This window comes from Pleurodeles waltl, chromosome 2_2, assembly GCF_031143425.1.
Source record: "Pleurodeles waltl isolate 20211129_DDA chromosome 2_2, aPleWal1.hap1.20221129, whole genome shotgun sequence".
Classification (NCBI taxonomy): domain Eukaryota; kingdom Metazoa; phylum Chordata; class Amphibia; order Caudata; family Salamandridae; genus Pleurodeles; species Pleurodeles waltl.
Genome location: NC_090439.1, coordinates 169508097 through 169534270, shown reverse-complemented (window position 1 = coordinate 169534270; position 26174 = coordinate 169508097).

Here is a 26174-nt window from a genome sequence, read left to right as displayed (position 1 = left end):
AAAAAAAGAGAATTACTAACCATCCTCAAATTAGTTGTTTGCATTTATAGTACTTCACTTCTAATTCTTTACAGATCATGCCTAGCTCGGGAGATGACATTGAGGGGAATAAGCATTGTAAATGTTTGGGTGTTGTTTTGGGTGTTGTGTGCATGATATTTATTATAGCTTTGTTTGTGGAGATGCGATTGGTGGATGAGAATGAAGCTAACAATGCTACAGTTTCTGAGACCGCTACACTAACACCTTGGGAGAAGTTTGAGCAAGATACAAGGTATCTGCATGATGAAACTAATACAAAGGGGGAGCTGTCTACTAACGTTTTCTATCGCTTGCTGAGTGAGTATGTTGACACTATGGATGCAAAGGCTTGTTATGTGTGTACACAAATTCCTCTTTCAGTCCAAGAGGGAATTACATATCACAGTTTGCCATTAACCTATGCGATTAGTTGTAGTCTGCTACTAACTCGTTTCTATAACCAAGAAGAAGTGCAATATTTTTACTCAAACTACGACATTGTATTCTCTTATGTGCCTATCATAGAAGATCTGAATAGTGTAGCTAAATATTCTTCCAGAAAACTGATTAAAGGGTTCTTTGAACCTAGAGTAGCGATTAGTACATGATATGCCCACCGCAATAATTTGACATGCTTGCTTACACCTGTAGAGAAAAGCTTTCTAGATCACACTGAAGATGGAAGAAGGGTTTTAAAAGGGAAATTAGAAAAGGGCTTATACCAACAATCATTTCTTAGCAATAGCCTAATGGGATTAGAGAGTAAGGGAAGCTAGCTTTAGATGCGAAACATGTAGGTAGGCTTTGCATAACACGCCCCAAGTCACATTATGACAATGTGTTTGTGGGAACGAGTGAGTGTAAGCATGTGTTTTTGTTTCAGAATAAATGGACGTTCATGCGAAATGGAATGGATCAAGCAATCCCAGGGGTTTACTATATTTGTGGACTTAATACTTATTACGTCTTCCAAAGGGATGGTATGGCACATGTTACTTTGGTATAGTTTTCCCAAAGATTTACCAGCTAGATGACTTAAACAAATTTCCGAAAGTGACAGAATTACTTAGTGCTAGACAAAAGAGAGAAACTGCTGCTGGTGTAGTAGGAGACATATTTGGAGCGATAATTCCTTCAGTAGAGATTGTCTTGAACTCAATAAAGATTCAAAAGTTGTCTACTATTGTGGATAACATGTTGACAAACTTCACAGGAGCTATACTTCGGATGGATACCGAACTTGCTGCGGAGAGGGCTATGACTCTTCAAAATAGGCTTGCTTTAGACATTCTTTTAGCGAAAAGTAGCGGAGTCTGTAAGATGGTTAATGAGCGCCACTGTTGTGCATATATACCGGACAATAGTAATGAAATTAGAAGTATTCTTACTAACCTAGCAAGAGATAGCACAGACTTGTAGGAACTAAAGGAACCAGGAGTTTGGGAAAAGGTTGGAAAGGGACTTGCTAGTGTGGGAAGTTGGTTTAGTGGTCTTTGGCATGGGTTATTGGGAAAATTAATACAGGGGATAGGGATTATTCTGGCTTGTTTATTTGGGCTGTGGTTATCATGCAAAATTGGCAACAGGATTAAAGCAAATTTGGCAAAACATAAATAAAGGAGGGAAGAAAAGAAAAGGGAGAAAATGTTCAGAGCAAAATATGAAAAGGCAAAACAAAAGGAAGAAATTGAGAAGAAAGAGATCAAGAAGTGAAAAGGTTGTTAAGGAAGGAATTGTGTGATGACAAGAGTCATCAGAGGAGGGATTGTTGGAGTGTAACTTTTATAATCATAATTAGCATGAACTGCTTGCAAAATAATGTGTAATGAAGCTGCATAGAAAATGCATTAATATGTTTTTAATGTACGCATTTGAAATGTGCCCATAGGGAGTGGCCAACAATGTATACGATGGTGAATGAAATTGACTAATAATGAATTATTAATGTACTAATGTATGATTCTGTTTTATCATTAAGAGTTATGTGTTAAGGTTTGCTGAATAAATAATTAGGCCTTAGTTAGCATGAGTCTGGGCCTAGCTGCCTGGTCTCATATTAAATGTGTTTTTCTAACGTCACTGTGCTGTCTTCCTGAAGGACATAGAGCTGTACTTTTCCAGGAGCTAGAGATGTGTGTAGCCGTAGTAGATTCTTTCTCATGAGACCCGACTTGTTCAAGGAGACATTCTTGTTTAATGCAACAGTGTAATTCGCAACAGGTACAAGGTCGCCTGAACTGGTAAAGACAGGGGAGCTACTGACTGGAGTTGTGCGTGTAACTTTTTCTACCTGCCATCTCATCCGTTGAAGATGTAAATCACAGGAGCCAATGAACTGTATGAGAACTGTCTTAGGTGAAAATTCTAGTAAGGTGACCACACAACTATTGGTTAGAGATTGTTGTGCACCGACTACCGACCAATAAGAAATTAGAGATTTGTCTGGCAAATTCAATTTAAAGTCGCGTTACAAGGAGAAATCAGCCATTATCGAGCCATTAGGGAAACCCCTGCTGTTACTCTGGCATTCCGTTTTTGCCTTTGCTGCTTTGACTCTTCAAAAAATCCTTACTTTGTCTTGCCCGATATCTATTTCTTCTCCTCCTTAAGAGCGAAGAACTTTCTGTCCTGTTATCTGAGACTTTGCTGTTCCTTCATGGCGGATGGCGAATCGACTACTATCCTGAGGAAGAAGACTGACTCTGTATGCTGACCCATTACGGAGGGTAAACAGATGATGATGAGATTTTTATTGTCTGCTTGCCTTTCCTTTCTAGGTACCAACTGCTTTTGACAGAGACCATAGTTAAACGTTTTCCAAATTTGTGTTTCTAAATTGTTTTGCATGAAGCCCAACATGCTGATGCTAATTCGAGGTTGGTCAAGGAGTTGACTAATATTGGGTGCGAACAGACAAAATTACCAAATCTTTGCTGTGTTGAACAGGTGTGCTAATGATACTCTGCTAAATAGATACATGTTGACGCAGTGTTTTGTTCTAATGTTTATAATCTTTGCTTTGCTCAAATCCTATTCGAGTTGCCACATTATAACACTGTTGATGTGTTTTCTGGGGTTGAGACTAACAAACTTACGAGTAGAGTGTAATCAATAGGAAATAAATATCATACATTTTACTAAATTCTGTGTGGTTATTTATGGCTGAAAGGTCATGGTGGGTTTTGATTCTTATTAATGTCATTTACTAATATGATTGATTTTGCTATTGTAAATATTGATTAGACTATTGATTTATTGATTGATATGCTGAATAGTTATCTCGTCTTAAGGTGTCTCCAATCAGGGTCAAAAGATTCATTGGCCTAAAACGAGTCCCAGACTAAGTAAATTACCTAGGGCCGGACGCGTTATCACTGCCCATCAAACAGTTCTCATGAAAGTCCTCTTTTCAGTGTTGGATCGCTCAAACAGTAAACACCATATTTAAAAGTAACCACATCGCATGTTTCGGTGGAATTTTCATGTATCAAAATAACATTCTTGACGACAAAATCCGGTCTCCCCAAACCTATCAAAATCATGGCACTTCATCATTCTGGGGTTCTAATCAACCATTAAGAAATAATACTTAAAATTTAGACACAATAATGCTATACATATCATTAATACATTCCCTGGCCAAATCCAAGGGGAACACAGTTTACATATTTTATATCTATATTTCTTAATTACTTTGTAGCCTAAGTTCGGCATCCTTAAATGATAGCTATGGAAATATCTTAGATTATCCACCTTCATAATGCTCTAATTAACTTTGCATTCAAAGTTTATACACACATGCCTCTATCCTGTATTAACGAAAACAACAACAGTGACTAGACTTACTTATCACAGTCAATAAAGACCTCAAGACACTGGCCATGTAAATGCTGGCAGAGACGGAGTGCCATGCACTTGGCAGACAGTGATTTGAGCAATGGGTGCTGGTGCACCCGAAGCACAACAGCGTTGCCGCCAGCCGTACTACAAGCCGGCGTCAATGTTGTTGCACTTTTCCCTCCGGGCCAACGAACCCAAACTGTGTTTCCGCCCGCTGACCCAGTGGTAAACTCATAATAGGGCTGGTGGGAATGAGACCGCACTGCCGGTCTCCTGAACATGGGAGTTTGGTGGGCGTCCTTTTCCGCACTCCAAACTCGTAATGCAGCCCTGAGTCATATGCCATTATTCTATTGATCAAAAATTAGATTGTTGTCTGTCTGTAGAGAAGGGGGACCTAAATACTTACACCTCTAATAACTTCGCTATATATTTAGACCATAGCTTCCAGTGTCAAAAAGAGTCTTGATACAATTTACCTCTTATATTTTTTAATATTGATAATTTCTGCATATCGCAGACTCGCTGATAGAGAAAGACACCATTAAAAATATATTCTAGTTATTTTCGTTGAGCTTATATAATTTCAAAGTGAATTACCAAAATATTGCAGAAACAATATTGATACAAGAATATTGTATCAAAAATATTGTCAACTCAAAAATATCGTGAGACAGAATATAGAAAATAAGAATATCAATCTTGTGATATATAATATTTTTCTCAATACGATTGTATATATTATTGTCTACTTTAATATTTGTTATAATAATTATGGTTTTAAATTAATTTAATATATATTAGTTACCATTTTGGAGGTATTACTATTTTGATAGTAATAATTTTATTTTTGTTAATATAATTTATCATTTTAATGTGCAATTTAATTATTTTACATTTAAATAGTAATTTTTCGTGTGGTGGCAGGTTATTGGGCTTGTAGTGGTTTAGAGTGGAATGTTGTTGAAAATCTGTATATTTTTCTATATTTAATACATGTTTATGTTAATTAATTTGGTATTAATTATGTACATTGCATTGATGAATTTGTATTTTTATTATTGAGTATAGTTTGTAGTGTAGTGTACTTTGTTTCTTATTGTGTAATTTATTTTTTAAATTCAATTAGTAATTTATAATGGGTTATTGGGTCCCAACTGGATTTGACCTGGTCTCCTCTGCTGGCCTGTGTGGGAGTGATTCTGCCACCCTAGCACTGTCCCGAAGGTCCTGGACCCATGGCTGTGATCAGAGTTCACTCTTCCCTGTTCAATTGAAAGCATCACCAGACCTGCTGCACAGCATCAACGCTGATAACCTTCACCTCTGGCTTCACCAAACTCGTCAGACAGCAGCAGCTGATTGCCAGCTTCATCTGATTTAACCCCACGCAGCACCTGATCAACAGCCTTCCAGGACTCAACACCAAGCACTACCAAGTGACAATCTTTGTTGACGGCTTCACTGGGCCCAAAGCAGCACAGCTTCCAATCAACTCCAAGACTTTGTGCAGCAGCTCCTTGTTGTTGAGAAATTCATTGGATCCAGCTTGCAGCTTCCCCCTTTCCCATTGACTTGACTACAATCACTTTTTCCCCAGATAATTTTTTATGTCAGATGGTAAACTTTCCACTGGGATAACCCTGGATCCTGTACCCAACTAGTGATATCGCAATTGGGCAAATTTTTAACTTTGACTCAGTCTAGCCTGACCAGATACCTGTGGTTGGTGCTTGGTGTTTTTGTTGCTATTTTTAGCTCACACTATAAAAATTTATATCTCTGGTTCTAGTTTTAAATTTGTATTATTTTGGTGACATTTTATCTATTAAAGCATTCTCTTCCTAAAGTGGGTTTGAATGTTTCTTGTGTTGTATTTTCATTTTATTACTGTGTGAGTATTGCACTTCACCTTAAAAATAAAGGATAGATGTTCTGTGCCAAAGCTAGCAGAGAGTTAAACTCAGGTTTATTTAGTGACTTTTGTAATTCACTGTGACAAGGATTGTGATTATCCTTTGAAGTAGAATCTCACCCTTTCCAACTAATATTCCAGTTTCTCACATTGGTGTTCAGCAGTGGGATTCAGGGCTTGTTTTTTTGCAGTGCCACCCAGTGATTTGTGTAAAACTAAAAGTCCGTTGTTCTGATTTTTGAATTGTAAATTAATCTTTATTTTTAATTGTTTTTTTCTGATTTTCATTTTCCTAAATTCCATAAATTCTATTCCTCTCACATTCTTACACTTGTGGTAGTTTACATGGCTGAACATAGACTTTAACAGCATTGAAGGTATCACCATGGTAGAGCAGAGGAAGCTGTGTAGGGAGGGGGCTGATACTGGAGCAATGTGTCAAGAAAGCTGGATTTTGAAATAGTCCTCAGAGCCTGAGAGGAGGTCTGCCAAATGCAAGCTATCACCCAAGGGCAAGAAGATGATGCTGAGGAGAGTAAGGATCAGGAGGAGGAAGAAAAGGAGAATAATGCAACTACGGGCCCAGTACTAGAGCCAGAGAGGAGGAAGAGGTGCCCACAGAGATTAAATTACCTATGTTGTCTGTGGCTAGGATCTGTGTCTCCTCTACCAGCTGTCCTCATCAGAGTTGGAGAACAGGGAATCTGATAGGGCCCTGAAACTGCAGCTAGCTAAGCTATCCTGGCTGGGCTGTGGAAGAGAAGAGAACAGCAGGTGAAAGAGTCATAGAGGAAAAATGGTTGGCTCTGAAGGAGAAAGCAATTCTGCTGGCACATGAGATGAGCCTGAAAAACTGGATATGAAGGCAAAACAAGTCACAGAGTCTAGTGACCATGGTGGCAGTGACACTAATGTGTGAAGAAGAGATAAGAGGGTCCGCATCCCCAAAGACCCGGTACCTAACTTTGTGGTGGAGGACAACATCGACAAGTGGTTGGAGACCCATGAGGTAGCTTTGTGCATGCACAGAGATGCAGAGGAGGATTAGGGGGGCTAGTGTCTGAAAGCATATGCAAGTGACAGGGAGTGACACCTCTGGTAATTAAGAGAGTAGTGCTGGGGCGGAAGTTGTCTCTGTTCATTTTTCGGGGAGTGAAGAGGTTACTCTAATATCCCTGGGAGACAAAGAGGTGGTACCAAAAGCTTAAATGCTTGATAACACTAAGATGTAAAGTCAGTGGGTTATCAGCAATGGGCATATGGTTGAGCCTCTGAGAGACATAGGAGCCAGTATGACAACTGTGAGGTGTCATCTGGTGTCTCAAGAGCAGCTGGTTCTCAATGTAGTCCACCAGGGAGTGATAACTGACAGCCAGGTGAGTCACTATCCTGTTTCTGTGGTTCCCTTTGAGTGTGGGAGGGTCTAAGGGTCCTTGAAGGTACCTGTGAGCCCAGCCATGCCTGTTGACTGTCTGTTAGGAAATTACCTAGAGCACACGATCTGTAAAGTGGTGGAACTCAAGTCCCAATTAGAGATGTTGTGATCACCTGAGTGGGTGTGCCTGATCAAATGGTCCATGGCAACCAGCCAGAGGAGTCGTAAAACAATGGCCCATATGGCTGCGAGGAAGAGGAAGGGCAAGGGGTGCAAGAAACCCACCTGGTAAATTCCCCCAGTCCAGTAGGATACTGAACCTGTGGGTGATGCCCAGGAACCTATGAGAAGAGACATTACTGCTTTAGGAGGACTTCCTTAGATAGCTGGGTGGCAAATTACAGAAAGACCATCCCAAACAGAGTTCTTCAAGGTGTAGAAGGATTGCCCCACTCTTGAGGGTCTACAGCAGCAGGCCAAGTCTGAGGCACCAGGCGACACATCTGGTGATTAACACATTTACTGAGGAAAAGGTCTCCTATATAGTGAGTCTAAGGACCCTCAGTCCGGATCAACATGTGTGTTGGTGGTCCCCTAGTGCTACTGGGTCTTCCTACTACAGCTAGCTCATGAAATTACCCTGGCAGGACATCTGGGGCAGACCAAAACTTTTGAACGACAAGCCACCCACTTTTATTGGCCTCGCGTGAGGAAAATTCAGATGCATAGTGCAAATCTTGTGTAGCCTACCAAGCCAGGGGGTAGTGAGGATTAAAGTGTAAGGCTCACCTAAGTAGATTCCCCATTGTAGGAACACCCTTTGAAAGGGTAGGCATTGACATTGGTGGGCCTCTGTACCCCTAGACAGGCAACAGGTTCAACCTGGTCTTGGTGGTCCATGCCACCAGGTACTCTAAAGCAATACCCCTGAGGTCATTGACTGCACCCATGACGGCCAGGGCACTGGTGGGGACACTTACCCATGTGGGTTTCCTCAGGAGGTTATGTCTGACAGGGGCACCAACTTCATGTCTTCATAAAGTCCATGTGGGATGAGTGTGGAGTAATGTACACATTCTCCACACCTTACCACCCTCAGATCAAAGAGTTCATTGAGAGGTTCTACAAAACCCTGAAAGCAATGGTTATGGACCTATCAGAGCTTTGAGGTATAAGTGGGACATCGTCTTACTATGCCTGATGTTTGATTACAGAGAAGTGTCTTGGAAAGGAGTGAGGTTAGACCCTTTGAACTTCTGTTTGGCCATCCTGTGCTTGGACCTCTTAGTCTTGTGGAGGAGGGGTGGGAACAAGCTCATAATAAAACCCCAGGATGTGGTGAGCTACATGCTGGTCCTCAGATCTTAGATAAAGACTTACTGGAAAGAGGCCACTGAGAATTTAGAAGCCAGCCAGGAGGTAATGAAACACTGGTGCAACCAGAATGCCACTCCTGTAAAGGTTTAGCGTGGCCCAAAGGAATGAGTGATGGAGTCAGTAGTCACTTTGGCCTTCAAGTTCCGGTAGAATGGGCCCTATAAGGTGAAAGGGGAAGTCGTCTACCAGGTGGGCCTCAACACATCGAGGAACCCTTATCTTACATGTGAACCGTACCACGCATAAGGAAGTCCTCAGCTGGAAGGAGATTTCTCAACTACCTTGCGGCAAAATTTTGGCACACCCTACCCCTCCACCTCAGACAGTCGCCATCACTACCTCAATTCAGGAAGGACCTCAAGACCTGGCTGTTCAACTGAACCCTGAGGACCTATACTACGGCACCGTGAGACCCTACGGGTGAGTAGCACGCTTTAAAAATGTTGATTGATTGAACCTCCTCAAGCCCCACTTTGAGAGTTATGAACTAATTGCGCCCTGGTGACACTCACTCCAGGGCTCACTGATTGTTGTACCCATGACATGGACATAAGGAGCAGCATGCCTATCAAGAATAAAATATACAGGCTATCTTACAAAGTGAGACCCAGCATCAAGGACGAGGTATCCAAGAGGTTGGATTTGTAGGTGATTAAGCCCTCCTGTAGTCCCTGGTCCAGTCTAATGGTACTGGTACCCAAGACTGGCCAACCGGGCACTACACCAGAATATATAAGTTATAAGGGAATTACTTGGACCTCAATTCAGTCATCAAGACTGAAGCTCATCCCAGCTCTTGAGCTCATTGATCAGTTGGGTGCTGCCATGTACCTTGCACTTGACATCAGAGAGATGGCAGATTGCCCTAACTGAGTTGGTCAAGGAGAGGTCTGCATTCTCCACCCCAGAAGGTCACTTTCATTTTTATTGACCTTGGTTTAATACATTGTTGTCACAGAAGGTAGATCAGCCACACAACTGGAGCACCATTTCTATCAGTATCGACCAGTGGGGGACACTGGGTGATAAGTCTTTTTCTGGATTCCTGTTGATTCCAGAAGTTTATGTCACTAAATGCAAGGAAAATGTACAATTGTACGCTAAGTTTGAGGTTTGAGGTTTCCATGGATCAGAAAACTTTGTGGGATCCATGCAAGAAACACCACCCTGGACTCCCCTGGGTGTCTAGATTTCAGAAATGTCCTGGTTCAGTAGGTTTCTCTGGGTGGTGGTTGAGCTAGGGCCCAAATATGGCCCAAATTCTACAGCCACCAACATAGCAAAAAAATATTGTAAAAATGTAATGTGTTGCATTTTAGGTCCTACTCTGTTGGTCCACCCGCACAAATGAGGTACCATTTTTATCATGAGACACGAGGAAATGCAGGACGGTAGGAAATTGGTGGCTCCCCATAGATTCCAGAACTTTCTCTCACAGAAATATGAGGAAAATGCGTGTTTTTAGCTGATGTTTGAGGTTTCCAAAGGCTTCTGGGTAATGAGATCTTGTAAGATTCCCACAAGTAACATCACCCTGGACTCCTCAGGCTGTCTAGTTTTCAGAAATGTCTGAGTTTGGTACGTTCCCATGGTGCTGGCTAAGCTAGGGCCCAAATTCTGCAACCACCAACATTGCAAAAAAGAGTTGATTTTCAGTGGAAAAAATGAATCCGTCCATGGTGCATTTTGGGTCTCTTCCTGTCCATGTGCACAAGGTCCACTCAGGCAAGTGAGGTACCAATCTTTTTAGGAGGCCTGTGGGAACACTGGGTGTTAGAAAATATGTGGATCTGTCCATATTCCAAAACCTTCCCTCATAGAAATGTGAGGAAAATGTGTTTTAGCCACCCCAAGTTGTCTAGTTTTCAGAAATGTCTGGATATGGTAGATTTCCCTGGATGGATGCTGAGCTAGGGCCCAACAATTTCAGCTTCTCACATTGTAAAAAGCATGAATTCTGCTGGGTAAAATTTGATGCCTCCAGTTGCCACTTTGGGGCACATTGCAGGCGCAAGACACACAAGTGGGGTACCCTTTTTATCAGGAGATCTGTGGGAATGCAAAAAAGTAGAACATTTGTTATTACCAAATGGATTTCTCTGCAATTATGCTTCCAAATATAAGCCAGTGTGCAAGAAAGAAGACATTTAGCAAAATGTCATCAGAATAACATGATATATGGGTAATCCTAAATTCAGTGTATAAATAACCACTGTTCCAAAACCCAATATCTTGTGCACATTTCAGAAATACATACTACCTCTTAATAAAATACAAAAACTGTGGTAAAAATTATGTTTATAGAACTTTGCATGTTCCTGAGATCTGGGAAGATTGTAGGCCAAGCACAACATGCCTTTCAATTACGCCATTTTTAGAAACAAAATATATACTTTCTTGTGTACCACATTTTTTGCAACAAAAAAAATTAGCTACATTTTGTCTATACTCTAAGTCCCCTCCAGGGAAATCCACAAACCCTGTGTTCTTTTAGAATGCCCAGGATGATGGAAAAAAGGACAAAAAGTAAGCGTGGATAACTTAGGTGAAAAAAAAAATAATGAAGATGTTTGCATGAAGTAGATCAACAAGCAAAAAAGGGATTAGCATTCTAGGGGTAAAAGGCTTGTCAGACAAGGGTTAAAGGGAAGCAATCTATTTTTACACGTCATCCTCCAATCATCTTCTACAAGGCTGTGAGACCAGTAGAAGTAGAATCTTTGATGGTAGACTCCCAATTTTTGTGGGTGTCACAATTCACATGAAATTCTCCTATCTGCTGTTGGTAATGCTCAAACAATCGAACTGACTAAATTGAAGAAATTGCGTTTGTGATCAACATAGCAAACATACAGATAAACTGTAAAGGAACAAGTGATGAAGTACCAGTTATCCCTATTAAGCACCAGCATGCCTGAACAGATAACTGAACTGTTGATAAATATATTCAATAAAAATAACTTAATAAATACCTTGTTAATAATCAGAAGGTGGAAGATTGACACCTAATCAAAACTGTCAAACTATTATTTGGAGAAACCTATGTGTGCAACCTCATTACTCCTTACCTAACGAACCATTAATGAAAAAAGCATATAGGGGGTCATTCCGACCCTGGCGGTCCATGACCGCCATGGCGGAGGGCGGCGGAAGCACCGCCAACAGGCTGGCGGTGCTTCCTGGGCTATTCTGACCGCAGCGGTAAAGCCGCGGTCAGAAAAGGGGAACCGGCGGTTTCCCGCCGTTTTTCCCCTGGCCCAGGAAATCCTCCATGGCGGCGCTGCTTGCAGCACAGCCATGGGGATTCCGACCCCCTTCCCGCCAGCCTGTTTCTGGCAGTGTCCACCGCCAGAAACAGGATGGCGGGAATGGGTGTCGTGGGGCCCCTGGGGGCCCCTGCACTGCCCGTGCCACTGGCATGGGCAGTGCAGGGGCCCCCTAACAGGGCCCCACAAAGATTTTCACTGTCTGCTTTGCAGACAGTGAAAATCGCGAAGGGTGCCACTGCACCCGTCGCACACCTGCGACTCCACAGGCTCCATTTGGAGCCGGCTTACTCGTTGCAGGGGCTTTCCCGCTGGGCCGGCGGACGGCCTTTTGGCGGTCGCCCGCTGGCCCAGCGAGAAAGTTGGAATGACCGCCGCGGTCTTTTGACCGCGGTGCGGTCATTCGGCGGTAATCGCATGGCGGGCGGCGACCGCCGCCCGCCGCGGTCAGAATGACCCCCATAGTGCTAAAAAAAAGGAAAGCAACCTGGAAACTTAAAACTGAGTGTTGGAAATGGCATCTCTGAAGTGTCACCCCAACTTTTTGCCTTCCTTGTCTTCTTTTTCTGACCTCATGTTTGCGGGCTTTAGGACTCTGGATACGTTACCACTGCTCTCCCTAAAAACATGGTATCATTGGCTCATGCCCAATAGGCATATTTAATTTACTTGTAAGTCCCTAATAAAGTGAGCTACATGTGCCCAGGGTCTGTGAATTAAATGCTACTAGTGGGTCTGCAGCACTGATTGTGCCACCCACATAAGTGGCCCCTTAACATTGTCTCAAGCCTGGCATTGCTAGGCCTGTGTGTGCAGTTTCACTGCCAGTTCAACTTGGCATTTAAAACTACTTGCAAAGCCTTAAACTTCCCTTTTTCTACATATGTCACCCCCAAGGTAGGCCCTGGGTAACTCATAGGGCAGGGTGCTTTGTAGGTAAAAGGCAGGGCATGTACCTATGTGTTTTGCATGTCCTGGTAGTGAAAAACTCCTAAATTAGTTTTCCACTACTGTAAGGCCTGCTCTTCTGATTGACTAGCACTAGAACTGCCGTCATGTACTTTTGAGTGGTAGATTCTTATCTGGAAGGAGTAGCCATGTCTTGTTTGGTATTGCCACACTGGTGATAGAAATTCCTGCTTACTGGTGAAGTTGGATTTAATATTACTATTTTAGAAATGCCACTTTTAGACAGTGGGCATTTCTCTGCACTTACATCCATCTGTGCCTTACAGTCTGTCTCTGATCCACATCTGGTGTGTGCTGTTTGAAAGCTCCCCTTGTGCATTCCACCCAGACAACCACAAACACAGGACACTCAGTCACATCTGCATTCATCTGCATACCGAATGTGTCTTCCTGGGCAGGACTGGTGGAGGGGTTCAGACTTACATTTCAAAGGCCAGTGGCCTGCCTTCACACAAAAGACTGATAACCCCCCACAGGGACTCTAGCAGACAGGACTGGGCTGAAAGGGTAACTTGTGCACTTCAAAACCACTCTTTGAAGTTTCCACCACTTCAAAGGCATTTTTGGGTATATAAACTGTGTCTCTGACCCTACCAAATCAGACATTTCTGGACCTACACATGCACCCTGTCAGAGGAGCTGCATGGCTATCCACAGGACTCATCTGGACTGCTTTGCTGAGATGGACTGCTGCCCTGCTTGTTGCCCTGCTGCCCTGCTGGCCTCTGACTCTGCTGGAGGGACTCTGTCTTCCTCCTGAAGTGCTCTCCAAGGGCTTGGATTCAGCTTGCCTCCAACTTCTGAAGTCTTAGAGCCAACAAAGACTTCACATCTTCAAGAAACTCCTTGTGCATCGAAAGTCAAGGCAATGCCTACAGAAATCGGTGCAAAGCCTGCAGAGTGGCTGGGAAATCGCTGCACCGCCAACCAGAATGATGCAGCACCGACTTCCAGACGGAGAATTCAATGCAGTGCCTGCCTTGCGACGGAAAATTCTATGCATCGCCTACCGAATCGATGCAGCACCTGCTCCTTCAACCCACTCGTCAAGGATTTTCAACGCATTGGGCCTGATGTACAAAGCGTTTTGCATGGTGAAAACAGCTAATTTTGCTGTTTGCGACATGCAAAACGCGCATCGTGATGCTCATTCCCATTTTGCGAGTCGGTAACCTGGTTACCGACTTGCAAAATGGGAATGCGACTCGCAAATAGGAAGGAGTGTTCCCCTTCCTATTTGCGATTCGCATCGCGATGTAGAATTGCTTTGTGACCGCAAACGCGGTCGCAAAGCAATTCACAGTTAGCACCCATTTCAAATGGGTGCTAACCCATTCGCAAAAGGGAAAGGGTCCCTAAGGGATCCCTTCCCCTTTGTGAATGTCTCTAAAAATATTTTTTCAGAGCAGGCAGTGGCCCTATGGACCACAGCCTGCTCTGAAAAAATGAAACAAAAACATTTCATTTTCTCGAGTGTATTGCAACTCATTTTCCTTTTAGGAAAACGGGCTGCAATACAAAAAAAAAAAAAATGCTTTATTAAAAAGCAGTCAAAGACATGGTGGTCTGCTGTCTCCAGCAGGCCACCATCCCTGTGAGTGCAGCGAATCGCAAGCGGGTCGCAAATTGCAACCCACCTCATTAATATTAATGAGGTGGGTCTTTGCGACCCCCTTGCGATTCACAGATGGTGTCGAGGGACACCATCCTGCATATGGGTTTGCGACTCGCAATTTGCGAGTCGCAAACCCATTTCTTGGTATATCTAGCCCATTGTCCCTAAGCAGCAAACTATTCTCCCATCACAGTGAGGAACCAAGACTACGCGTGGATAAAAAATGACACAAATCTTTGCAGCGTGAAAAGAAATTATGCATCGTCTGTGCCGCGCTACAAAATTCAGACTCAACTCCTTATTTTTCTACGCATCTCCTCCTCTTTGGCCCCTGTGCATCGTTATTTTTTTTATACATCCCAGGTACTGTGTGTTGCAAAGAAATAACGGTTGATTTCTAAGGATCGAGACTCTTCTAAACCTTTTAAAAGTGATATTTCAAATTGTGCTCATTGCATCTTCATCGTTTTTACCCTATTTTATTCAGATAAATATCATCTATTTTTCTAAACCTGTGTGGTGTATTTCTGTGGTGTCTTCACTGTGTTACTGTATGATTTATTGCACAAATACTTTGTACATTGCATTCTAGGTTAAGCCTGACTGCTCAGTGCCAAGCTACCAGAGGGTGGGCACAGGATAATTTGGACTGTGTTGTGACTTACACTGACTAGGATTGTGGTCCCTGCTTGGACATGGGTGTATACCTCTGCCAACTAAAGACCCTATTTCTAACACTGAGGAACTGTAAGGAATTGAGATTTGGATTGAGGGGGTGAAAACCCTTGTCAAGCAACAACCACAATCCTTGTCATGGTGAACCACAAACGTCACTAGATTAACCAATGCTTAGCTGTCTGGTAGAATGGCAAAAAAGCTGCCAGGCTTAACTTAGAGGCACTGTGTTAAGTATGTATTCAGCACACAAGCAGTAATAAAGGGGAAACAAAAACAAGAGATATCCCACACCGATTTTAAAAAATAGAGTACAATTTAATAAATAAAATGAGACAAAACAACAAAAATCCAATCAGAAGACCAAGAGGTATGCACTTTTAAACGTTTAAGTGAATATAGCACAAAAAAGCAGAAAGCGCTAACTGTGGTTATCTGGTCATGCTAGACTGGAACAAAGTCAAGAGTTCATGGTGATGGAGTGCGGGCCACATACAGGGACCAAGTTAGTCCCACTAAAAAAAGTTACCTTCTCAAAGTCCAGCGTGCAGACTTCAAATCTTCAGGATTTCAAAGGAGGAGCTCAACTGATGCCAGTTAAGGGTCCAAGATCTGGGGATCAGGAACTCACTCCAGCAGATGCCAGCTGGGGCCAGACAGGTCCAGTTGCAGCCCCTGGCAGGTCCAGTTGAAGCTCCAGGCAGGGCCAGTTGCAGCAGGTCATGTGGGCAATTGCAGGGAGGCTTCTGGAACTTGTTGTATTCCCTGTAGCTCAGAACAGGAGGCCATCGGATTGACCCTTTGAATCACTGAGGTTAGCCTGGGATCAATCCATCAATCAGTTGGTATTTGTAGAGCACAGCTTATCACACAGAGGGGGTTTCCAGTTGCTAAGGGGTGCCATTGCGTGCTGGAGGTCTCTTGTTGATGAAGAGCCAAGTCTGGGGCTTCTTCCTGAAATCGGGGAGGGAGGGAGTGAGTGGTTCACGTAATATCACTCCTGAAAAAAACAGTCTGATGACCCCAGCAATCTCAAGAACTACTGTCCAATGTCGCTGCTACGCCCCTGCACAGAGAATCGCAGAGGGCCTGTCTGGCCCTCTAAGAAGAAGATAATTCAATGATTTCTATAGAGTTACTAGACAGAAGAGATTCAACATAGAAAACTAAGAATGACCTCTAAAAATTATAAATAAAAAATAAATACAAAAATTAAGCTGAAAGAAATAGGTGATTAAAGGATAATATTATTGCACTGTAGATATTGTATCTGTAACTATATAATAATAAAATAACATTATGTAACCTTGCATGAAAATGCTAATAAAGCATCCCAGGATGTCAATGTGTATTCCAAGCAAAAGGTTATAAAAAGAAAAGACTCTTGCCAAAATTCCAGTGGTCAGTGAGAATAGAATTTAAAAGTTATATAAAAGGTATCTTCACGTCCTCACTCTATTGATAATGTGAAATTTTAAGGGTAAAGAATAAGAAATATGAAGATGTTAAGTGTTTCCCCATTAAATTGCTTAGTAATTCTGTCACTCAATTTTAGAGAGGACACATTTATACCTGTGTTGTTAATATTGGCTTCTATAGGAAAATGGCTTTTGGGTTGCTAATAAATTTGTTCTAGTTTATCAATGAGCACTAAACTTTCCAGAAAGTTCAGAATATTCCCTTAGATTGTGCCACATTTATTGAAGAATTTTCAAAAGAAGGCAAATGTTGGTGGGAGAGTTCCAAATGTACTGCATGGAAACCTCAACAGGAAGTTCTCTTTACAAAATACTGCAGAATGGCTTAACAATGTACACCACATTAGGTAAAGACATGGTATTAGACTAAGGGCCTGATATAAATCTCGACGGATGGAATCCTCTGTTACAAACGTGACAGGTATCCCGTCTGCAGTATTACGATCCCCATAGGATATAAGGGGATCCTAACACAAGATCTAAATCAGGCCCATAATTCGGGGTCTTTTTGCTTTCATGCATTTTTGTTCATCAGTTTTGGATATGTTAGTGAAAATGTCCCATGAGCATATGTGCATGTTCTATGCATTGTTAGATGATCATGCTCATTGGAAAAATAATTTTTTTTTATCTGTTTTCTGATTGGCTACTAATTTTCAATGTTTGTGAACAGCACACATACTGACCAATGTGAAAAATTGTGATCAGTTGATGGGAGCTATAGAATTTTCTTAATTCCATCATCTTGAGAGCTTTGTTGTATGTTAGGAATTAATAACATTAGTGGAAACAATTGCAAATCGTGGAATATTCAGCGACTTGGACTGACCTGCACTTTTACATACCTGTGAAATGTAAACACAGCCTTGTTATTGAATGTGTTTTTTCTATAAACAATTGGAATCATAATATCATTGCCATTTTCTATTAGTGGTCCTGATCATTTGCAGAACTTATTTTGCCGACAGCTGAAATAGTAAATGATCTGTGCAGTTTACCACGTAAATGCACCTATTCAATGCTGATAAGTAATTATGATCGAAGTGTTTGTTATATAAATGACTGCAATTGCCACATTGCCAGCCGTCTTGAATTAGAAAATGGCAATGATTTTTTGGGATTATTTGTAAACATTGAAACAAACTCTAATTTAAGCTATCCCTGACTTCCACTTACATAAACAAAATAATGACTTGTCAATGAAGTGTTGCACTATAAATGGATAAGTCATTGGGTTTCCCCCATCTTGAAAAGTGTCACGAACATTAATAAGGCCCAAAACTATCTCTAATAGCAGGGCATTGGTATGTCTTACCAATTACAACAAAATTCACCGTTAAAGCTTTAAGTGAGGTGGGTCTTTGCAGGTCTCTGATCTGGTAGTAATAATAAACTGACTTTGAAACAGGTCCATACTGAAGCTTATATTCATGACCTTAAATTAAAAGGCAAAAACACTGATTGATTACTCAATAAGGGCTGCATAAAGCCTTAAGGTAATCCATGCAAGTGATGCAGTCCCTGTTTACATTTCCAATGTTTTAATTCTCTGGGAAGAGCTGTTTGGACCTGATTTAGAGCGAGGGTGACTGGGAAGAGATCACTGGTGCCACGACCCACCCTCCTATGGCCGTGATCACATTGAACTTATTAGAAATGGGGTCTCTAGTTGGCAGAGGTATATACCGTTGTACAATTAGGGACTACAATCCTAGTCAGGGTAAGTCACACACAATCCAAATTATCCTGTGCCCACCCTATGGTAGCTTGATACTGAGCAGTCAGGCTTAACTTAGTAGGCAATGTGTAACGTATTTGTGCAATAAACCATGCAATAACTCAGTGAAAACACCACAAACATACACCACACAGGTTTAGAAAATTATAAGTTATTTATCTGATTAAATTAAGGTAAAAAATGATCAAGATTCGATAAGCACATGTTGAAATATCACTTTTGCAATGTTAAAAAAGAGTCTTAAGTATTTTAAAATCAGCAATTGTCTCTTGTGTGCATAGAGTACCTGGTGTGCTTCAAAATTACACGCACGGAGACCGCAGAGGAGGAGATGTATGAAAAATGGAAGGTGTGCGTCAGATTTCCTGATGCGGCACAGATGATGCGTTTTTTTCTTCCCACGCTGCAAGGGCTTTGCGCCGATTTACGGTGCTCAGTCTTGAATCCTCACTGCGATGCGGGGTCTTTTGACGCCCAGGGACGATGCGTGGAAAATCCTGGGCATACCGTACGAAGTCACAGATGCTGCATCGATGGGGGAGGGCGATGTGTCGGAGTTTCTGATGCACGGCAGGCGCTGCGTCGATTCTTCACTCAGGAAGTTGGGCTGCTTCATTCCGGTTCAGCTGTGCGTCGATCCGGTATGGCTGTGCATTGACGTTCCATTTACAATAAAGGCGTTGCGATGATCTCCACTATGGGAGCTGGGCATCATCATTCCGGTTCAGAGATGGGGCAATTTTCTCATCACTGGGCAGGCTGTGCATTGTTTCTGGCAGGCTGTGTGCCGATTTTCACCGCACAAGGCTTTTCCTTAACGAGAGGAAGTCTTTTTGGCCCTGAGACTTCAGAAATAGGAGGCAAGCTCAATCTAAGCCCTTGAAGAGCACTTCTCAGCAAAGTCAGAGGCCAGCAAGGCAGCACTGCAACAGCAAGGCATCAGTCCTACACAGCAAAGCAGTACAGGTGAGTCCTTTGGGCAGCCAGGCTGCTCCTCTTGACAGGTTGCGGGATCTGGTCCAGAAGTGACTGATTTAGTGGGGTCAGGGACCCAGTCTATATACCTAAAAATGCCTTTGAAGTGGGGAGACTTCAAAGAGTGGTTTTGAAGTGCACAAGGTCCCCTTTCAGTATTGGTCTGTGTGCCAGGGTCCCAGTAGGGGTTGGCAATCCATTGTGAGAGGGCAGGCCACTAGCCTTTGAAATGTTTGTGTTAGGCCCCTCCACCCTTCCAACCCAGGAAGACCCATTCAGTATGCAGATGAGTGCAGTTGTGACTGAGTATCCTGTGTTTGTGGTTATCTGGGTGAAATGCACAAGGGAGCTGTGAGCCAGCCCAACCCAGATGTGAATTGGAGACAGGCTGTAAGGCACAGATGGATTTTAAGTGCAGAGAAATGCTCACTTTCTAAAAGTGGCATTTCTAAAATAGTAATATAATATCCAACCTCACCAATAAGCAGGATTTTCTATTAGCATTCTGGCCATACTAAACATGATCTGTTTACCCCTTTCTGATCAGAATCTACCACTCAAACAGTATTCGAGGGTAGACCTAATGTTAGCCTGTGAAAAAAGCAGGCCTCACAGTAGTGGAAAACAAATCTAGGAGTTTTTCACAACCAGGACGTATAAGACACACCAGTATATGTCCTGCCTTTTACCTACATAGCACCCTGCCCTATGGGTTACCTAGGGCCTACCTTAGGGGTGACTTATATGTAGAAAAAGAAGAATTCAGTGCTTAGCAAGTACTTTTAAATGCCAAGTCGAAGTGGCCATGAAACTGCACACACAGGCCTTGCAATGGCAGGCCTGTGCCATGGTGTGGGTGGCACAATCAGTGCTGCAGGCCCACTAGTAGCATTTGATCTATAGGGCCTGGGCACATGCAGTGCACTTTGCTAGGGACTTTCAAGTAAATCAAATATGCCAATTGGGAATGAACCAATGTTAACATATTTAAAGGAGAGAGTATATGCACTTTAGCACTGTAAACCAGCAAAAACAGTGTCAGCAAAGTGGAGGGAGGCAGGCAAAAAGTTGGGGGATGACCACCCTAAGGCTGTCAGGTCTAACAGAACTGTTAGCATTTAACAATCCAAGCACACCTGTTTGTTGTTCACACACCTTCCAGTAGTAATATATGCATAAATGAGGCGTTTTTGTGTCGCTCATCCCTTAACTTTATTTGAATATTGAAAACATTTGCGACATAACCCCACAAGTACATGAAATCTTAAATATGTAAATTAAGTGATTTTATTTGCAGAACGAGGTACAGAATGGTGGAGTAAGTATGCATTTTTCAACTTCTGGTGGGGTGCTGGACAGGGCGAGGTCCGGGTTCACCACCCACAATTCTTCTGAAGCCTCATATAATTCGGCAGTAATTTGTATTGTCATTTATGCCGAACATTAGGACACATGATTTAAACAGCACCAACATGTATGGACGTCCATACACGAAAATAACAGGGACAGCGGGAGAGACATCCCACATCATTTGACATCTAAACACATTACAGAGTTAATCCCTTATTCCACAGACTCCGTGTTGCTGCTAAGGGATGGGAAGAGAACACCGACTGAAAACCACAGAATGTAAACATGGCTCGCTTACCATCATTTACTTTCTCCTTGTGACCCCTGTAACCCGAGGTAGAAACTATCAGTTCTCCCTGACAGCACTTCTATCACCTCAGTTCACCGCCTGAAATGGCAGAACCATTCTGCCAACAAGCGGAGAAAAAGAAGAGGCTCGCTTGGGCATCCCTTGCCTCTAGCAATTCTTCGCATCAAATCACAGCCATGGTTTAAGTTGGTAGAAACTGGGCTGGCTGACACTTCAACAGGGCTCCAACTTGAGACCAGTTTCACTCACCTCATGGCTCCTACCACACTCCGACCTCACCCTTGTGACTCTGCCCCATAATCTTTCAGGTGCTGTGTGCGCTCAAGGCTATTGACAAAGTTAAGGTTTTTGTGTTTATGGTTTTATGTTTATTTAGTTTATGCACAATTAATAAAAATCATTGCAATCAACAAAGGAGGTTAAAAAAGGCATTAGCATCTAAAACAGCATAAAACATCTAAAAGGACAAATTTCACAATAAGTAGTAATAGCGAAAAAAATTCAAAAACAGTGATGCCGTAATGGCAACTCAGTGCAAGTTCTGCGATGTGTATCATCTCGGGGGCAGAAAAGAACTTGCCCACCGGCTCCATGCCAACAATTAAGGTCCTGCGTCAAACGACTTAGGGCCGTATTTATACTTTTTGGCGCACAACTGCGCCAACGCAGTTGTGCGTCAAAAAATTTAACGCCGGCTAACGCCATTCCAACGCACCATGCGGGCGCCTTATTTATGGAATGACGTTAGCCAGCGGAGCTGACTGGTGTGCGTAAAAAAAAATGACCCACGCCAGTCAGCGCCAGCGTAGGGGAAAATTGGAGCTTGGGCGTCAAAGAATGGGGCAAGTCGGTCTGAGGCAAAAAATCTGCCTCCACCCGATTAGCGCCATTTTTTTTGACTCTCACCCTCCATTGACATGACTCCTGTCTTAGCAAAGACAGGAGTCATGCCCCCTTGCCCAATGGCCATGCCCAGGGGACTTCTGTCCCCTGGGCATGGTCATTGGGCATAGTGGCATGTAGGGGGGCACAAATCAGGCCCCCCTATGCCACAAAAAAAAAAAATATATACTTACCTGAACTTACCTTAAGTTCCCTGGGATGGGTCCCTCCATCCTTGGGCGTCCTCCTGGGGTGGGCAAGGGTGGCAGGGGGTGTCCCTGGGGGCATGGGAGGGCACCCCTGGGCTCCTTCCGAGCCCACAGGTCCCTTAACGCCTGCCCTGACCAGGCGTTAAGAAATGACGCAAAAGCGGCTGGACGTCATTTTTTTTGACCCGCCCACTCCCGGGCGTCATTTTTGCCCGGGAGTATAAATACGGCGCACATGCCTCGGAGTCATTTTTTAGAAGGGAACGCCAACCTTGCATATCATTAACGCAAGGAAGGTGTCCGCGCTAAAAAATTACGCAAACTCCAAGATCTTTGGCGCTAGACGGGTCTAACGCCAAAGTATAAATATGGAGTTAGTTTAGCGTCGGATTTGCGTAAAAAAAAACGACGCAAATCCGGCGCAAACAGAGTATAAATATGCCCCTTACTGTTTTGTTGTGCCTACTCAAGAGTCTATTCAACAAGAATAAATCAGTTACAAAATAAAATCTGTGCCGGTTGCTCATATTAAGAGGCACTTGAGCAGCAGTATAATTTAAAACACAAACTGAGCATAGGTAGAATGATGAACTCAGTCGTCCTTCGTGGTTGTTTGTCGCATGCTTAAGGAGGCAATCAACTTTTAAAATGAATTTAGCAAAACATGCCGTATGTTGTAATGTCCACCTTTTAAGACGAAACAAAATTGCGTGACAGCATGATCTAATGCCATTGGAGTTAAAGATGTTTTTGAGATATATTTTTTGCCAAGATAACAGTGCAGGACATATACAAAGACTATGTAAGAATGCACGGAACCTACATCTCCCGCTGTTTGAAGGTTTAAGCCATTTTGGAGGTGCTTCAAGCAAAGGAAGTAGGCCAAGTCTAGCATTGAGCGCCTTTATTTTTAAGGACTTTTTAAATAATGCAGCCATATCTGTATGCGCAGCTGGTGCCTTATAAGTGTTAATAGTCATCCATGACTGAGACCGTAGGCTGAAAGTATCTTAATCCTTACTCCATGAAAGCTGCTTAATTTGTTTATTCAGTAATTGCTTGAAAGGTTTGTGCTGTAAGGTTTTTCCAAAGATCTTCTGTCTGCAAATGCGTGCTGAGGTCAATTTCTTTCCAAGTCAGCGCCTTTAATGAATTTGGTGTAGCCTGTCTTAACAGGGAAGCATATTAAGGAGTGTCCCCTCTTGTACCAGTGCTTGCTCTTGTAGACCAAATTCCAATCTCATTTGCGCTGGAGAGAAGCTGAATGGCAAAGAAAAAAGGAGGCGAAAGACTGACAAAAGAAAAGTAGACATCAGGGGAGAATCAATCAAACACTGACTTTACATTCATGTAACAAATGATTCCTACAGAGATCGACAACCTTTACTTCACAATACAATGTTTGCTAAGCCAAGATAACAAACAAAACAGTATTTCAATTTGACTGCTGATCAGCAATGAAACACTGTTAGTCACACTGATTCAGATTATTTTCCTCTTAGATTTGAGCGTCTGGGCTAAGAGACGGTTTCCAGTTCAGGACAGTAAAATCTATGTTGGGTAAGTGCAGAGTGCATGCTACACTATTGGCTTCTGTCAGGAAGAACCCATTCTACAGTTAATGACAGCACTTCTCCCCGCGCACAGGACAGACCACAGCTGCCTTACTTTGTATCACTAAATGCAATCCTTCCTCTCTCCTGACGGATGTGATGATGATTTGCTAATATTAGTTTACTGAGGTTTCATAAAAGCAGCTACTTCCTTCGGCATAGACAATATTCAGGAGTGTGGTTCGGGCTAGGTCAGCAAATCGAATGAGGGATTGACGTCCCCAAAGATACATACCAAATGTACATTGATTTTTTCATTATTCTTTGTTCTGCAAGATAGATAGATAGATGAAAAAAACAAAGGTTAGGTATAAGTTATTGTTGGGAAACTTTATTTATTCTTTCTATACAAACCCAACTTAAATTAGACAAACATTCTAATTGTATAGTTATAACTCATTTAAAATATACGCAGCACCTTCAAATTACTATATGATGCACACTTATGTATCCAATACACTGGTTATACCCTTCTATTTTACAGCACTTATACCGTACAAATCATAGCATTCAAACCATCACTCACCACATCTCAAATTACATTAATTGTGAGAACACAGTGCCTGGAGAAGTTGCGAGTTAAAGTGTGGTGAGTGAGGTGACAATTTTGAATAAGAAGGTGTACAACATAGTAAATTAAAGGTTGTACGTAAATTATACATTTAAATTATAACTATAACTTTAGAATTTTTTATATTTGTCTAGTTTGAGTTATGTGTGTATAGAAAGAATAAAGATTTCCTAACTACAACATATCCCTAACCTTTGACTTTTTCATAGAATTTCAAAGTTATAAATGTTTTTAATAAACATTTTCTTGAATTTATACAGTTTACTGTCATCAAGTGGTGTGTCTTTAAGTAGAGTGTGGTACAGTTGAGTGGAGGAGAGTGTCGTAAAGTGTACTTTCATAGAGTATAGTCTCATAGAGTGGAGTGGAAAAGAGTGGAATGTGACACACTGGAGTGGTGTAAAGTGGAACAGGGTACAGTGGAGTGGCATAGAGTTGAGTCCCATACAGTGGGGTGAAGAACACTGGAGTGGAGTATACTGAAATGGTGCTGGGTGGAGTAGCGTACAGTTGAATAACGTACAGTGGAGTGGTGAGGAGTGTAATAGCATATGGTGGAGTAACTTATAGTGCAGTGGCATAGAGTGGAATGGCGTAGAGTGGAGTAAGGTACAGTGTAGTGGCATACAGAACAACAGAGTAGAGTTGAGTGCTGTACAGTGCAGTGGCATTACATTAAATAACATATAGTGAAGTGCTGTACAGTGAAGTGTTGTTGAGTGTACTGGCGTATGGTGACAGCCAATCAGATCTTACCTGTAGGTCTGCTGGCTCAACGGATCCTCCACAGCATGAAATAGCCAAATATTTTGAACCCTAATATCTCATAAACACTGAATGGATTTACACCAAATCACAAAAAGCTCTCTCTTTGGGTTTTGCTGTTCAATATTCCAATGAAAAATTACATGGGGAAAAGGTCTTTTAGAACCATTCCTTGATCTCAGCTCCCACTTGACGGATCACCTTGAATCTTTCCAGGAAGGAGGTGAGGTAAATGAGACTTCTTTTACTTCTTTCTAGGAAAACTATGTGAAGATTTGTGAAACGCCGCCAAAGTTTTAAGAAACCAAAAAGCTAATTTCCTCTGTCTCTGTGTATGTGCATATACATATATATACACAAACACACACACACACATATATGTATAAACACATGTATATATATATATAAATATATATATATATATATATATATATATATATACATACGCACAAGCATATACTAAAAAACAAAGATTAGAATTTATTAAAACGTATTAATATGTTTAAAATAAACCATAACAATTCAGTTAATCTGCAGATAAAGAGCACTGTTATGAGTTTGGTGGACGGGAAAGCCCGTCCGCCAAAATCCAGACAGGGTGGCTGCCTCCTGCGTGGGGACTTTCCCACCAGTGTTATTAAGAGTTTCCTGCTAGGTCAGTGGATGGAAACCTGAGTTCCCACCCACTGGCCTAGAGGGAAACAGGCTACAGCATTTTCTCCAGCTCTTGATTGAGCCAGCAGCAATGCTGTAGCCAGCAGGGTGCACCAGCAACCTCGCAATGTTCACTGTCTGCAAAGCAGGCAGTGAACATTGTGATGGTGCTGGCCAGAGGGGCCCCTGCACTGCCTATATCAAGTGCATGAGCAATGCAGGCCCCCCCATGGAACTGCTGGTGGAGAAGGGGGTCGTAATCTCCAGGGCTTGTAGAGCTGCCCTGGCGGATTAGGACCGCCACCAACCTCCAGACTGCCGGGATTTGAGGTCCTGCTGGAGCTGGCGGTTCTCTGGCGGTCCGACTTCCAGGGTTGTAATGTGGCAGTTGGACTGCTGCATTGGTGGTGGTCCAGACCGCCACTGCGAATGTGGCGGTCTAGAGACTGACACACTCGTAATCGGGCCCATAGTTACAATTTAAAACTGAAAAACCACAAAAATTTGAAAGGTATGGTTTGGACCACAATCCAAAACTTGCATAACAGCTATGCAAACATAACACACATAAAATAC